Genomic DNA, 13,401 nt, shown 5'->3' on the forward strand with positions numbered 1-13,401 from the left:
TGGACCAATGCTAATACCCTTGAAGACAACAGCACACTGTTACCAGAATAATGGTGAAGTGGAAGTTGGAGAGAATGTTGGATGAAGAAGCATAGAGAAGCGTACAGCAATGAAGGCAGGCACAGCAGTATTGATGGATCGCTACTGGGCATGCGGATCAAAGGCATACAAGAAGCTGCCACCCAATTGGGGAGGAGTTTGCTCATTGGTACACATAAATGTGCAGTCATTGGTCGTGCCACAAAAAGCTGTGAATCTCGAATTCCTGAAAAAGGACACTAACAAAAGGAAGAGGTTTGTGGAAGAGGAACAAACGGCCAAAGAAGAAAAGCCAGCCAAATTGACCAGAGTTAAGAGAGGAGGTAATTACTTCTCAGAAGCATTAGAGACAGCACTAGATGAAGTTCCGGCAGAACACAGGTTGTTCAGTAGGACGAAAACATTCTTCGCAGCAATCGTACCATCCGTACAGGCATACACAAATGTGAAGTTGCTGCAGATAACCCGTTGGGAGCTGATGGTGACGATCAAGTCCACAGTGAATGGGTTCAACGCAATAAAGGAAGAGCTCCGAGCAGTGAAGTAATTGGCGCACCAGGATAGATACGTTCTGAATCTGTTCACAGCAATGGAAGGAGTTTGCGCAAAAATTGGGGGTTCCCGTTGCACATTCATACCTTCTAATTACGAAGACAGCAGTAACCTGTCGGACGCATCATCTCAACTATCCCAGATGCATGCCAAAATGGAGGAAGAAGCAAAGGGGACTAGAAAGGACCAGAGCTGGATAGCGTACATATGGTCATCGATGCCGTCAAGGCTGTCGGATGGGTTAAAGGTGAATGGGAGCACTGGTACTGACAGGAATGTCAATGTGTGGGATAAAGATTTGCTTCACTAAATGCAGGAAGACGGCATAGGAAGTTATCTGAATGCAGGTCCTGATGGATGTGAAAATAGGAAGAGCAAAGGACCATATTGTGGCAGAAAGAGACCAGCTAAGAGAGAATAGCAACATGTGAATTGTTCCGTCTCAGAGCGATAAAGTTGGACAAGCCATTCGATGTGAAGTATTATGAAGGGAAGTGGGTGTGGTGCAACCCTGAAGGAGTGAGTTATATGGAATGGACATTCGATGATCATGTGAATTACTATGGACACCTCGGAGGAATAACAAAGATATGGAAACCACGTGCTAAAGGCTTGATGTATAAGGATGTGGCCGACAGGTTGGCCCGAGGGGGGACTGAAGAGGACCCCTCTGGACCCTAAGACTGACCCCCCCCAACCCCTCCATCAAGTTCATGACAAGACAGAAGGCCAGAAAAGCCCACAACCACCCGTTCTATTTCGGATGAATCCCAAGTGCCCCAATATCGACAAATATGTGGAGAGATACCCTCTCAGTCAGCCATACAGACCAAGTGCGGTACAAATCTATCCATGTGTGGGGGAAGAACCAGAGACGGTGGTCATAGATACCTATATGGACAGCCTGGATTAGGCGCCAAGGAGCCATGTTAGTGACATCATTAGAATTAGACACCACGACATAGCAGCGTTATACCTGAAACAAACGTGTAGTCCGCACTGCACCATACAAACCCACACTCGACTGCATTAAGAACATGAGTGCACAGTTCTATAGAGGACAGCTACATATACATACTGTCATTGCTTTTATTATTTTGTCATTAGCCAAATGCAGTAACGCAGAACCGCAAGGCACAAGAGATCCTGCGCAAGTTTGCTGATGCTTAAAGCCAATAGTCCCATGGACATACAGGAGTGTATATGGGACCTAATCAAACCACGTATAGCTAACCCATAGGGAATATAGTATAACTTGGACAATGTAGAAACTGCATTATAAGGTTTAGGAAAATTACAGCAGGCTTCAAATCATTGAGCGGGAGACGAGCTGAGCCGATTCAGGCTGGACAGAGGGCAAGACGCGTAAGACAGGGCCCACAGCCAATGTCAAGTGATGTGAAGACATTCCAATCCCCAGATGACAAAGGGACCAGCTGCAGCGAAACTGAATATATCCTCATAGTTAGGAGCTGCAGAGCTCGATGTTGTGGTGTCTGAACACGTGGTACAGCTGAATGAAACAATGGACAGTCTTGTAAGGTCGGAAGGAGAAGCCAGTCCCATCAGCCAGACGCAGATTGCTACAAGGGCTGCTACCATTGGGAGAATGTTCTCATAATGCAAAGGTGGTGTACACAAGTTACAATGCAGACTCCTAATCGTTCACATTACCTTGAAGAGGTACACCACGAGCTGAGAACTTGTTGAGTCCCAGGCCTATGGGTGAGGTGGATCAGCTCCAGCCAATCAGTTTAGCATTCCAGGGGTGGGTTGCAATGGACAAGAACCAATGGTAAGCCCACTACTCTGCAACGATATAATAATGAATTTGGGATGGACATGCCAGCCACCTGACATGTGAGAGCAAGTAGGACACATATAGGTGACCATATAGGTTATTAGACTCCCAATGGCTAATCCCTCACACTGATAGGTTTTTGAGACGAGCCCAAGTAATGACAGAGTAATGACGTAATTTTGTAGTAAAACTGGCCTCCGAGCCAGGAGATGCTGAGAAGTACTGGGGTCCACCTGTGTTCTATTGATCCCTGTTAGTTTTATTGGTAATAAACCGCAGTTTGAACTTGCTGTTGACTGAGTGCTCCATGTAAATTGGGGGAGGGAGTTAGGTCTGCGGACTTCTAGCATCGCTCTGGCATACCTTTTGCCGTAGTATAAATGCCTTTCGAGGGGATTGGGTCCTCCGACGTATTCCATATCTATGACAGCTAATGTCCACAGCTGTGCTGCTTCGGAAAATCTTTGGCGTCCTGCGTCGATGACGTCTATGCGCTGTCCCCGAGGACCACCTCCGACGGCCGACGTCACCCGATGTGATAAGTAGGACGCACGACGCCCATAGCCTCAGTTCCGTTTTTTCCGCGAACGTGTTCGCTTTGTGAATCTCGGTACGCCTCGACTCGTTGGTGTTACTGTTTTCTTTCTCGGTTCGTTGAACCTGTTCGGTTTGTTTGTGGCAATGTCTTTTTCATCTTCGACCCCGCGTCCGGGCTTCAAGAACTGCGGGGACTGTGGGTCCAAGATGTCGGTCACAGACTCGCACGACGCCTGCCTCTGGTGCCTCGGGGAGGCCCACGATACGGACGACTGTGTCGACTGCCAGTCGCTCACTGCAAAGGCCTTGCGAGAACGCAAGAAGAAACTGTCGGTAGGTCGAGTGTCTAAGCCCAGGAAGTCGAGGTCTGCGGGGCTTTCGACCGATGACTCGAGGGGTGACTCTCCGCGTCGTCGTCGGAAGTCCGGTGGGTCTCCTTCCAGGAGTCGGTCTCGCCACTCCTCCGCCTCTTCTAGGCATTCCAGGAAGCGCCGGCATAGGTCACCTTCCCCGTCCTCTTCCGAGGACTCTGCCCGTCGGCGGGTCGCTTATCCCTCCATGCAAGCGACACCGGAGGAATGGGCTTCCTTCGGGAAGCAGATGCTAGCGATTCTGGAATCGCAGGGCACCGGTCCGTCTGCGCCTCCGAGTGGGGTCGGTCGGCACCGCCCGTACACCTTTGGGCTCGGGTGGTCGGCACGGCTCGCGGGAGAGGTCCCGCTCGGACATGGGTAGCTGTTCTCGCCATGCCCGTTCCAGGTCTCGGTCCTCGACGCGCTCGAGGCCGCGTGATCCTGTGCCGTCTTCGAAGAAGACGTCGACTATTACTCTCGAGGTTCCGTCTTCGAGGGGGTCGTCAGCGCCCAGGCTGTCGAGACACGCTCGGAGCTCCGGCTTCGAGGACTGTGTCGACGCCGCCGATGCTGGAGGCGTTGCAGTTGACGTTGACGCCGATTCGCTCAACGCCTTTTCTGTCGACGCTGGCGCCCTCGACGCCTTTCGGGGCGGTGGTGTCGGAGGGGCCCCGTGGCACGCGGTTTGCCCCTGGAAAGGCTATGGCTAAGGTCCGGCAATGCTTTGGTCCGCAGAAGTCTTCCTCTCCCCGCCTGGAGTACATTTCAGAGGGTGATGAAGGCTCTGATGGCGGTCTGGTTCCGGATGAACTTATCTTGGGCCATAGTCAGTTTGACCTGAGGCAGTCACTGCATGATGCCAGTGGATTGGACACCTCTCCGGAGGTGGAGTTTTGTCGGCCGGAGCCTGGCACTCATGCCGATTCGTCATATCGGCGCCTTATGTCTCGGGTTACCGAGTACTTGGGCTGATCGGCTCCCCCAGGGGAGTTCGTTCAGGATGATCTCACGGACATCCTTGATCTCGGTCCACCCACTGACCCGGTTTTGCCTTTTCATATGGCTTTGCAGAGAAGGGTGGCGGCGGCTTGGACTGCTCCGGAGAGTCTCCCGGCAGTGGGCAAGTCTTTGTCGCGAAAATACCGTCCAGCCAGTAGCGACCCCTGCTACTTGTCTAGGCACCCCACCCCGGAGAGTTTGGTGGTGCAGGCGGCTATGGCCCCGGCAAAGCAGGCGTCGTATCCTACCATCCCTCCGGATAGGGACAACAAACGTTTTGACGGCTGGGCGAAGAAAGTGTTTTCTTCTGGGGGTATGGCGCTTCAGGCGGCCAACTCCATATGTGTCTTGTCTCGTTTCACGCACACTCTGTGGAACTGTGTTGCATTAGCGGCTGATCATATTCCTGAAGGGGACGAACGGGATGGTTTCCTTGCTATGGTTCAGGATGGCAAGGATGCCATGTGTGAGGCCGTTCAGTCGGGTTTGGACTTGGCTGATTGTGTCAGCCGGCCCATGGCGGCGAGCACCGTAATGCGCAGGTTTGCGTGGTTGAGGAAGTCTGGGTTCGCTCCTGATGTGCAGTCCCGGCTCCTCAACATGCCCTTTGACGGTGAACACCTTTTTGGCAGCAAGGCTGACGAGAGCCTTGAGAGGTTGCAGACCTCCAAAGCTGCAGCGAAGTCGTTGGGCGCTGTAGTTCGACAACCTCCGCCTTTTCGTCCTAGGGGACAGCAATGGAGGGGAGGTTCCTTTCGCTATTACTCTTCCTTCAGTAAAGCGAGAGGAACTAGCAGTCAAAGAGGCCATCGTAAGAGTGCCAGAGGTGGAAACAAAGGTACTCGAGGTGCCAAGGCTGCTCGGGCAGTTGCCTCTTTGCCCTCAGGCAACGCAGCAGCCGCTACCACTCAGTCATGAGGCCAGGTCCCATGGTTCGCCGGTTGGGGGAAGGCTGGCGCAGCATCTTGTAGAGTGGCAAGCCATTACTTCAGATGTGTGGGTTCTGGAGCTCATAACCCACGGCTACGGTCTTCCTTTTCGGCAGAGGCCTCACGACAATCCACCAGGGAACCTCTCTTTGAAGAGTCCGGATCCGCTCCTTGCGCAGGAAATTCAAGCCCTGCTGGAGAAAGGCGCCATAGAACTGGTGCCTGTAGCGGAGAGGAACAAGGGATGGTATTCCCCTTATTTTTTTATTTCAAAGAAAGACGGGGGATTGAGACCCATCATGGACTTGCGCGGTTTGAACAAACTCCTCAGGAAGGACAAGTTCAAGATGGTGACTCTTTCTCAAGTCCTCCAGGCCCTTCAACTTCAGGACTGGTTGGTGTCTCTCGACCTCAAGGATGCTTACTTCCATGTGCCGATCCATCCCAAGCACAAGAAGTACCTGAGGTTCGCGGTTGGCGACTCGCACTTTCAGTTTCGGGTCCTGCCGTTCGGATTGACCTCCGCCCGAGGGTTTTCACCAAGCTCATGGTGGTGGTGGCAGCGCATCTCAGGAAAGGGGGGATTCACGTCTACCCCTACCTGGAAGATTGGTTGATCAGGGGGAGCTCTCCCAAGCAAGTCCTGGATCATCTGTCCGTCTCCTGCCACTCCGTTCACAGGCTGGGCTTCTCCCTCAATTTAAAGAAGTCGCATTTGACACCAACGCAGCGGCTCCAGTACATCGGAGCAGTGCTCGACACGTCCCTGGGGCAGTGTTTTCCTCCTCAGGTGAGGGCTCTTCGCATTCAGCAGATGGTGCACAAGTTCCAGTTTTCCCAGACTCTCCCAGCGTCCGAGTTCTTGAGACTGCTCGGCCTCATGGCATCCTGCATTCTTCTGGTGCCAGAGGCTCGTCTGCGGCTGAGATCTTTGCAGTGGGCGCTCAAGCTCCAGTGGTCTCAGTCCTCTGGCAGGCTGTCAGACCCTGTTCAGGTGCCACCCTCGGTAGCCCGGGACCTTCTGTGGTGGGCCGTCGAGGGCAATCTGATGAAGGGTGCCCCATTTTGGCTGCCCTGGCCGGAGGTGACGGTCGTGACGGACGCATCCCTCACGGGATGGGGAGCTCATGCCAACGAGCTGACAGTCAGCGGTCGTTGGTCTCCGTCGGAGTCCAGACTCCATTTCAATATGTTGGAGCTGATGGCCGACTGTGCGCGGGAAGAGTGTCCTGATTCTGACGGACAACACGGTGGTCATGCACTACCTCAACAAAAAGGGGGGGGGGGCAGGGTCACTTCTGCTGTGCAGGGAGGCGATGCAGCTCGAGTTCTGGGCCATCCAGCAGGAAGTTTCGATCTCGGCAGTTCATCTGGCCGGAGACGACAACGAGACGGCGGACGCTCTGAGCAGGCAGAGCACGATCTCTCACGAGTGGGAGCTGGCTCAGGAGATTCTCCTGGAGATCTTCGCCCTTTTGGGGACCCCTCAAGTGGATCTCTTCGCCTCCAGTGTCAACCGGAAGTGCCAAAGGTTTTGCTCGCGGGAATTTCCTCCAAAAGGAGCCTTAGGAGACGCGTTCGTGGTGGAGTGGTAATTCCCACTGCTGTACGTGTTTCCTCCAGTCCCCGTCATCCCGCAGGTGTTGCGGAGGTTACGAAGGTTCGGTTCCCGGATGATCCTCATTGCTCCGGCGTGAGCCCGGAGGACGTGGTACCCGGACCTTCTAGACTTGTCCATCTGCCCTCCACGTTGTCTTCCCTACTGAGACGATCTGCTCTCACGGGAGGGGGGGTCAGGTTCTCCATCCAGAGGTCAGATCCCTCAATCTTCATGCTTGGCTTCTGAAAGGTTGAGGTATATGGATTGGGACCTCCCTGAAGACATGATGGAGGTGTTGCTCTCGCCCAGGCGGCCGGCAACAAAGTCTCTGTACCGTTGCCGTTGGAGAAAGTTCTGCCACTGGTGCAGAGTTCTGAATGTGGATCCTTTTGAATGCGACATTCCCATGGTTTTGTCTTTTTTGCTTTCTTTGGCCCACAGGGGCTTGCAAGTGGGGACCATTAAAGGTTACCTGGCGGCGCTGTCCTATTTTAAGATTCCTTTAATTTCGCAGTTTTTGAAAGCGCTTACTAATGTGTTCCCTTCATCACCTTTTTTGGTGCCAGGTTGGGATTTGAACCTTGTTAAGTTTCTTATGGGTGCTCCGTTTGAGCCTTTACATTCTTGCCCTTTGAGGCTGTTAACTCTGAAAACTGTGTTTTTAGTTGCGGTTACTTCCGCTCGCAGAGTGAGTGAGTTACAGGCACTTTCAGTTAAGCCACCCTTCACTGGATTTCACAAGGACAGGGTTGTCCTTAGAGTTCATCCTTCTTTTCTTCCGAAGGTGGTTTCGGAATTTCATTTGAGCAAGAAGGTTGTTCTTCCGGCGTTCTATCCTCCTCCACATCCTGGTAAGGAAGAGGAGAGGCTCCATAGGCTTGATCCTAAGAGCATTGAGCTTTTATATCTCGCGCATGTCCCGGGTCAGAGTGGACGATCAACTTTTCATTGGTTACGCTGGAAAGCGTTTGGGACAAGCTGTGACGAAACAGACTTTGTCTCGTTGGATTATTTTAGCTATCTCCGAGTGTTACCGCTTTACGGGGTAAGGACCCTCCGGCTGGCTTGCGGGCCCATTCTACCAGAGGAGTGGCTGCGTCTACTGTCCTGCAGAGGGGAGTTCCTATTCGTCACATCTGTGATGCAGCCACCTGGGCTTCAGTACATACTTTTGTACGTCACTATTCCCTCGATTCCATCAGCGGGCAAGATCTGGCCTTTGGCAAGGCAGTTCTCTATTCCGCAATTTGATTGGGCATGCTAAATTTGTATTCTAAATTCTTTCCCACCTCCTTGCTTGGTACTGCTTTGGGAGTCTGTCATAGATATGGAATACACCGGAGGACCCAATCCTCTCGAAGAACAAGTTACTTTCTTACCTGGTAATGTTCTTTCGATGGGATGGTCCGATGACGTATTCCATATCGCTCCCTCCCTGCCTTCCCCGCTGCAGAATTTCTTTTGCGATTGCAGCTTGGGTTCCGCAAGGCCTCGTGTGTCCGACTGGCAGAAAACTGGTGGCACACGTTCTGGGAAAAAACTATAACTGAGGCTATGGGCGTCGTGCGTCCTACTTATCACATCGGGTGACGTCGGCCGTCGGAGGAGGTCCTCGGGGACGGCGCATCGACGTCATCGACGCAGGACGCAGACGCCAAAGATTTTCCGAAGCAGCACAGCTGTCGACATTACCTGTCATAGATATGGAATACGTCGTCGGACCATCCCATCGAAAGAACGTTACCAGGTAAGAAAGTAACTTGTTCATCTAACTTTTGCATAGGATTGTCGAATTCTAGGTAATGCATAACAATATACATGCATTCTACTTGAATGTCAAACCCAGGTGTATCACATTATACCTGCATTTTACTCTTGAATAGGAATGCCAATCCGGTGTCTTACTATAATATATATGCACTCTACCTTTGAATAGGAATGCCAAATCTAGTTGTTTCACAATAGTATATTTGCATTTTACTTTTGAATAGGAATGCCAAATCTAGTTGTTTCACAATAATATACCTGCATTTTACTCTTGAATAGGAATGTCAATCTAGGTGTCTTACTATAGTATATATGCACGGTACCTTTGAATAGGAATGCCAAATCTGTTGTTTCACAACAGTATATTTGCATTTTACTTTTGAATAGGAATGCCTAATCTAGATGTCTCACAATAGTACACATGCATTTTTACACTTGAACAGCAGTGTCGAATTTAGAAGCCCCACTGAAGTATATTTGTCTAAAGAGGATTTTCTTCTTGTATAATGTCTCTACACCTGCTATAACTTGAACTCGACATATTCTGTATTGTAGAACATTGTACTCAGTAACTCAACTGTATAAATAACTGTATGTTGTTAAGCTTCACACATTGGGCCGCTTATTGTAACCCACAAGCAAGCCTCCTTAAGTATACTTATAGCGCCTCGTTGCCTAGTGGGCTGCAGTGCGCTTTACAAATCCAAAAAATAAATATAGGCACGCTAGCCCTGATTAAGACTGCCAAACCTATGTGCCAAAGTATCAGTATAATTGTATCTCAGTTCCGACTGGGTAGGCTTCTAACTTGCACCACTATAATGGCCCTCACCAACTCTACCCCCTGCAATCTGCAAGAGAGAAACTTGCGACTTAGAGCTAGGCTGCCACGACTTTACGACCTCAAAAACAAAAGAACTAGTCCAGCAGTCCCTACATTCATTTCTACTGCCACCACTCTCAACCTTCTAGCCTCAGCGACGGTAAAGCGTCCCGTACCACAAGGCGACTCGTATCACAAACAGAGGAGACCTAACCACCCTAGTCCCAGACTTATCAAAGACACCACCACAACTCCTACATTATCAGGAGCCCTTATTAATGCTAGGTCCCTTGTAGCACACAACACAGAAATTGCTGACATACTGGCTATGAACAATTTAGATATCCTTGCTGTCTCTGAAACCTGGCTCCATGATGCAGCTGGCCCTGCCCTCATGATTGCCATACCGGACAACTACAATATCCTAAGAGAATCGATCGGCCTAACTCCAGAGGAGGTGGCCTGGCCATCATAGCCAAAACGCAGTTAGCTGCAAGACTTACCCCACATCCGGCAATCACATTGTGTGAACTTCTCTCCGCTAAAATACCCTTCTCCAACAATAGCACGCTAACGATACTCTTAGTGTATAGACCACCAGGCCCACTAGGTAATTTTGAGGAAGACCTATCCAGCTTCCTTAATAACAGCATTGAAGACTCTACCCAGCTCCTTCTACTAGGTGACTTTAACCTGGGTTTTAATGATGTTGAGGACAAACAAGCCCAATCTATCCAATCCATTTTAGTAAATTACGGCATCACACAAAACGTCTTAGCTCCTACACATATAAAAGGACGTACACTAGACTGGATAGCTAACCATAACTGCGACATCACCATCTCTAATATTCTACCTCAAACATGGACTGATCACTATCTCATATGCTTCTCAGCCATTATAGAGCCTCCCAAATCTAATAAGAATAAAATAGCACCTCCTATGCCAACGAGAAGTAAAAAAGAAATCACGGCTGAAAAACTACTACCTTTAATCTTACCAGCTCTCACTGTCCGTTCCAGTGAATCTAACCCAAGCGCGTTAGTTGAGTCATTCAACAACTCCATGTCCAAAGCTCTGGACTTGATTGCCCCTATCAAACTCCTTAAAAGTAAACGTGAAGCTCACCTCAATTCATGGTTCACCCCCCAACTCAAAGAACTGCGCATCCAAAAATGCAAACTCCAAGCCATCTGAGGGCACACTCCTACAGCTGAGAATAAAACTTCACTCGCCAACTTTGCCAAAAAAATATAAGAAGGAAATAATTCAAACAAAAAAAGACCCATTCAATGAAAGAATTAGTAAAGCTAACTCTAACTCCAAAGAACTCTTCTCTATTCTCCGTGAATTGGAAAGCCAATTGCTCCCACAGATAATGTCCCCAAGAACAAATCGTGGTGCTCCAGCATCGAAAATGCCTTAGCAAATAAAATTGCAACCCTTCAATCTAAAATTGCTAAGAAAAAAGCCTCCCTGAGCCCTAGTGGAACTCACACAATTCCACTGATAGACACCCAACACAACTACTCAAAGTAACTGCAAACCCTTCAGGTTTACCAACATTTCCATACTGGAAACTGAAAAGGTTATCTTATCCCTTAAACCTTCGAACTGCCAAGGCGACAGTTGCCCTGCGCAAGTCATTAAGGACGCAACTAGAGATTTAGCACCCTTCATCTCGAAACTAATCAACGCCTCCTTTAATTCTAGTACTGTACCCACAAACCTTAAAGAATCTTGGGTACTGCCCCTACTTAAAAAACAGACCTTTGACCCAGCAATCCCTACTACCTATAGGCCTATTACCACGGTCCCATTTCTCCTTAAAATCATTGACAGAGTAGCCTACCTCCAGATTCAAAACTATCTGGAGTCACATCAACTATTAGGATCACGGCAATCTGGTTTCAGACCACTTCATGGCACTGAAACGGCCCTAATCGACCTCAAGACACAAATTGACGAGTTGCAGGATAAAGGTAGTACAGCTATGCTCCTCCTCCTTGACTTATCAGCAGCCTTTGACCTGGTGGATCATGCAGTATAATGCAACCACCTAGCGTCTGCCGCCCATTTCTCAAGTGAAGCTATAGCATGGGTACAATCCTTCCTAGCTAACCGTACGATGAGTGTTCTCCCCTGTAGCTGCAGCGGACCCAATTCATATCACTTGTGGTGTCCCACAAGGCTCATGTGTCTCCCCGACAATGTACAATATCTTTACTAAGCCACTCTTCGACAAACTTGACAGATTGGGGGTAACCGATACTAATTACGCGGACGACATGCAAATCCTCATACCTCTATCGGGCAACTTTGTCGAAGACACAGCTTTAGTAAACAAAATTTACCTCCTCATTCAGGCATGGATGGCCTCCCACGGCCTCTGCCTAAATGACGACAAAACAGAGATACTGATATTGGGCTCCGACTCCAACCTAAAAAAACTCAGCCCCAACTATCACAATTTCAACATAGATAGCAATACAATCAAGGTGGAAACTGAGGTAAAAAAACACTAGGTTTTTACCTTGATTCCACTTTATCTCTCAAAAAACAAGTTAACACCTTGGCATCCTCCACAGCGTACACCTGTAAATTAATCAGGACCTGTAGACCCTACCTCTCCAAATCCAACTGCAACTTACTAGATAACGCATTAGTAATGTCGAAGCTGGACTATTGTAATGCCCTTTATGCAGGTGCCAATAAAACCATCATAAATAAAATGCAAACACTCCAAAACAATGCTCTTAGAGCAGCCTTGGACATACCCCGCAGAGCACATATTTCTAACATTAGGAAAGACCACCATTGGTTAAAAATCAGCGATAGAGTCCTTCTCAAGACACTATCTCTTACCTACAAAGGGCTCAACAACACAGCAACTCCCTACATCTCAGCCAGACTTACCAGAAAATCGTCCAGCTACCACACTAGGGCTACTAACCATTTCCTGCTAGAAAACTCCCAGATTTAGACGATATAAAGCGGGCGGAGTAAGCTTCCCTGTTAGAGCTGCCCAGGCCTGGAATGCATTGCCCATTGCACTGAGAGCTAATTTACCATACTCCAGATTTAGATGTAAGGTAAAAAAACTGGCTCTGCACTAACAACAACTAATTTGAACCGCTGCACCAGGCCCTGGGTTACTGTACCTAACGGCCGTGATATTTCTGATATCTGGATCAAAGACTATCTTGCTGCCCTCAGTGGGCCGAGAGACACTTTCACCCTTTGCCTTTTTGTACATATGTACTTCAAACATCGTAACATGTTATGTATTATCTCATCTGCTTGTATTGACATATACTGCACTGTACTGACGTGTATCGTATCCACTGTATGGAACTTAAGCCCAAGTAATCTTGTACCTGCTGCGCCGGCTACCCTTGGGTTTGGTGCGCATTATCAAATAATTAACATAAACATACCTGGGAATTTTCACCAACACCGGGACCTACCTACGTGTCCAGAACTGCTACAACCCATTATGTTTGTTATTTCCACTGTGCATGCTTCACCCCCTGTAACTGTGCACATTTATTTTTCGTGCAACAATAAATGTTTATAATGAGGACGCACAGGAGCGCTTCTCAGGTTCCTTAATAAGCTTTATTGCCAGTTCTTTAAGATGGCTTATAGAGGATATGAACACTGGGTCCCACCACCCAGGCTAGCGGTCCCAACTGACTTTCCCTTCATCTGGAACCTCCACATACATTCACTCCTACCCTGTCACACCAACATTCTATCTCCATGCATTCATGGAGCCAATATACAACACATCTCCCTCCTTTATATATACCATCACAATGGAAATACTCAACGCGTCCACATCATAACACCTCGTGAGCCTGCACGTCACTTCCATTGGACACTCCTTAAAAACATAGCAACCGGAAGCTACTCCTACACACTTCTGGATACCCCTCACAAAATAAGCAAGTCTCCCTGTCTTTTCCTACCATAAACAAGACTCTAGGCTCTCACCCTAG

The 13,401-nt window shown here is 49.1% G+C and overlaps 1 protein-coding gene across 2 annotated transcripts in view; it reads left to right on the forward strand.

Moving 5' to 3' along the window:
* Positions 1-13,401, forward strand: part of CCDC90B (coiled-coil domain containing 90B) — a 382,474-nt gene that overhangs the window by 314,037 nt on the left and 55,036 nt on the right. The gene's annotated exons all lie outside the window — the stretch shown is intronic.

This window comes from Ambystoma mexicanum, chromosome 7q, assembly GCF_040938575.1.
Source record: "Ambystoma mexicanum isolate Mex_15411 chromosome 7q, UKY_AmexF1_1, whole genome shotgun sequence".
In the NCBI taxonomy this organism is placed as follows: Eukaryota; Metazoa; Chordata; class Amphibia; order Caudata; family Ambystomatidae; genus Ambystoma; species Ambystoma mexicanum.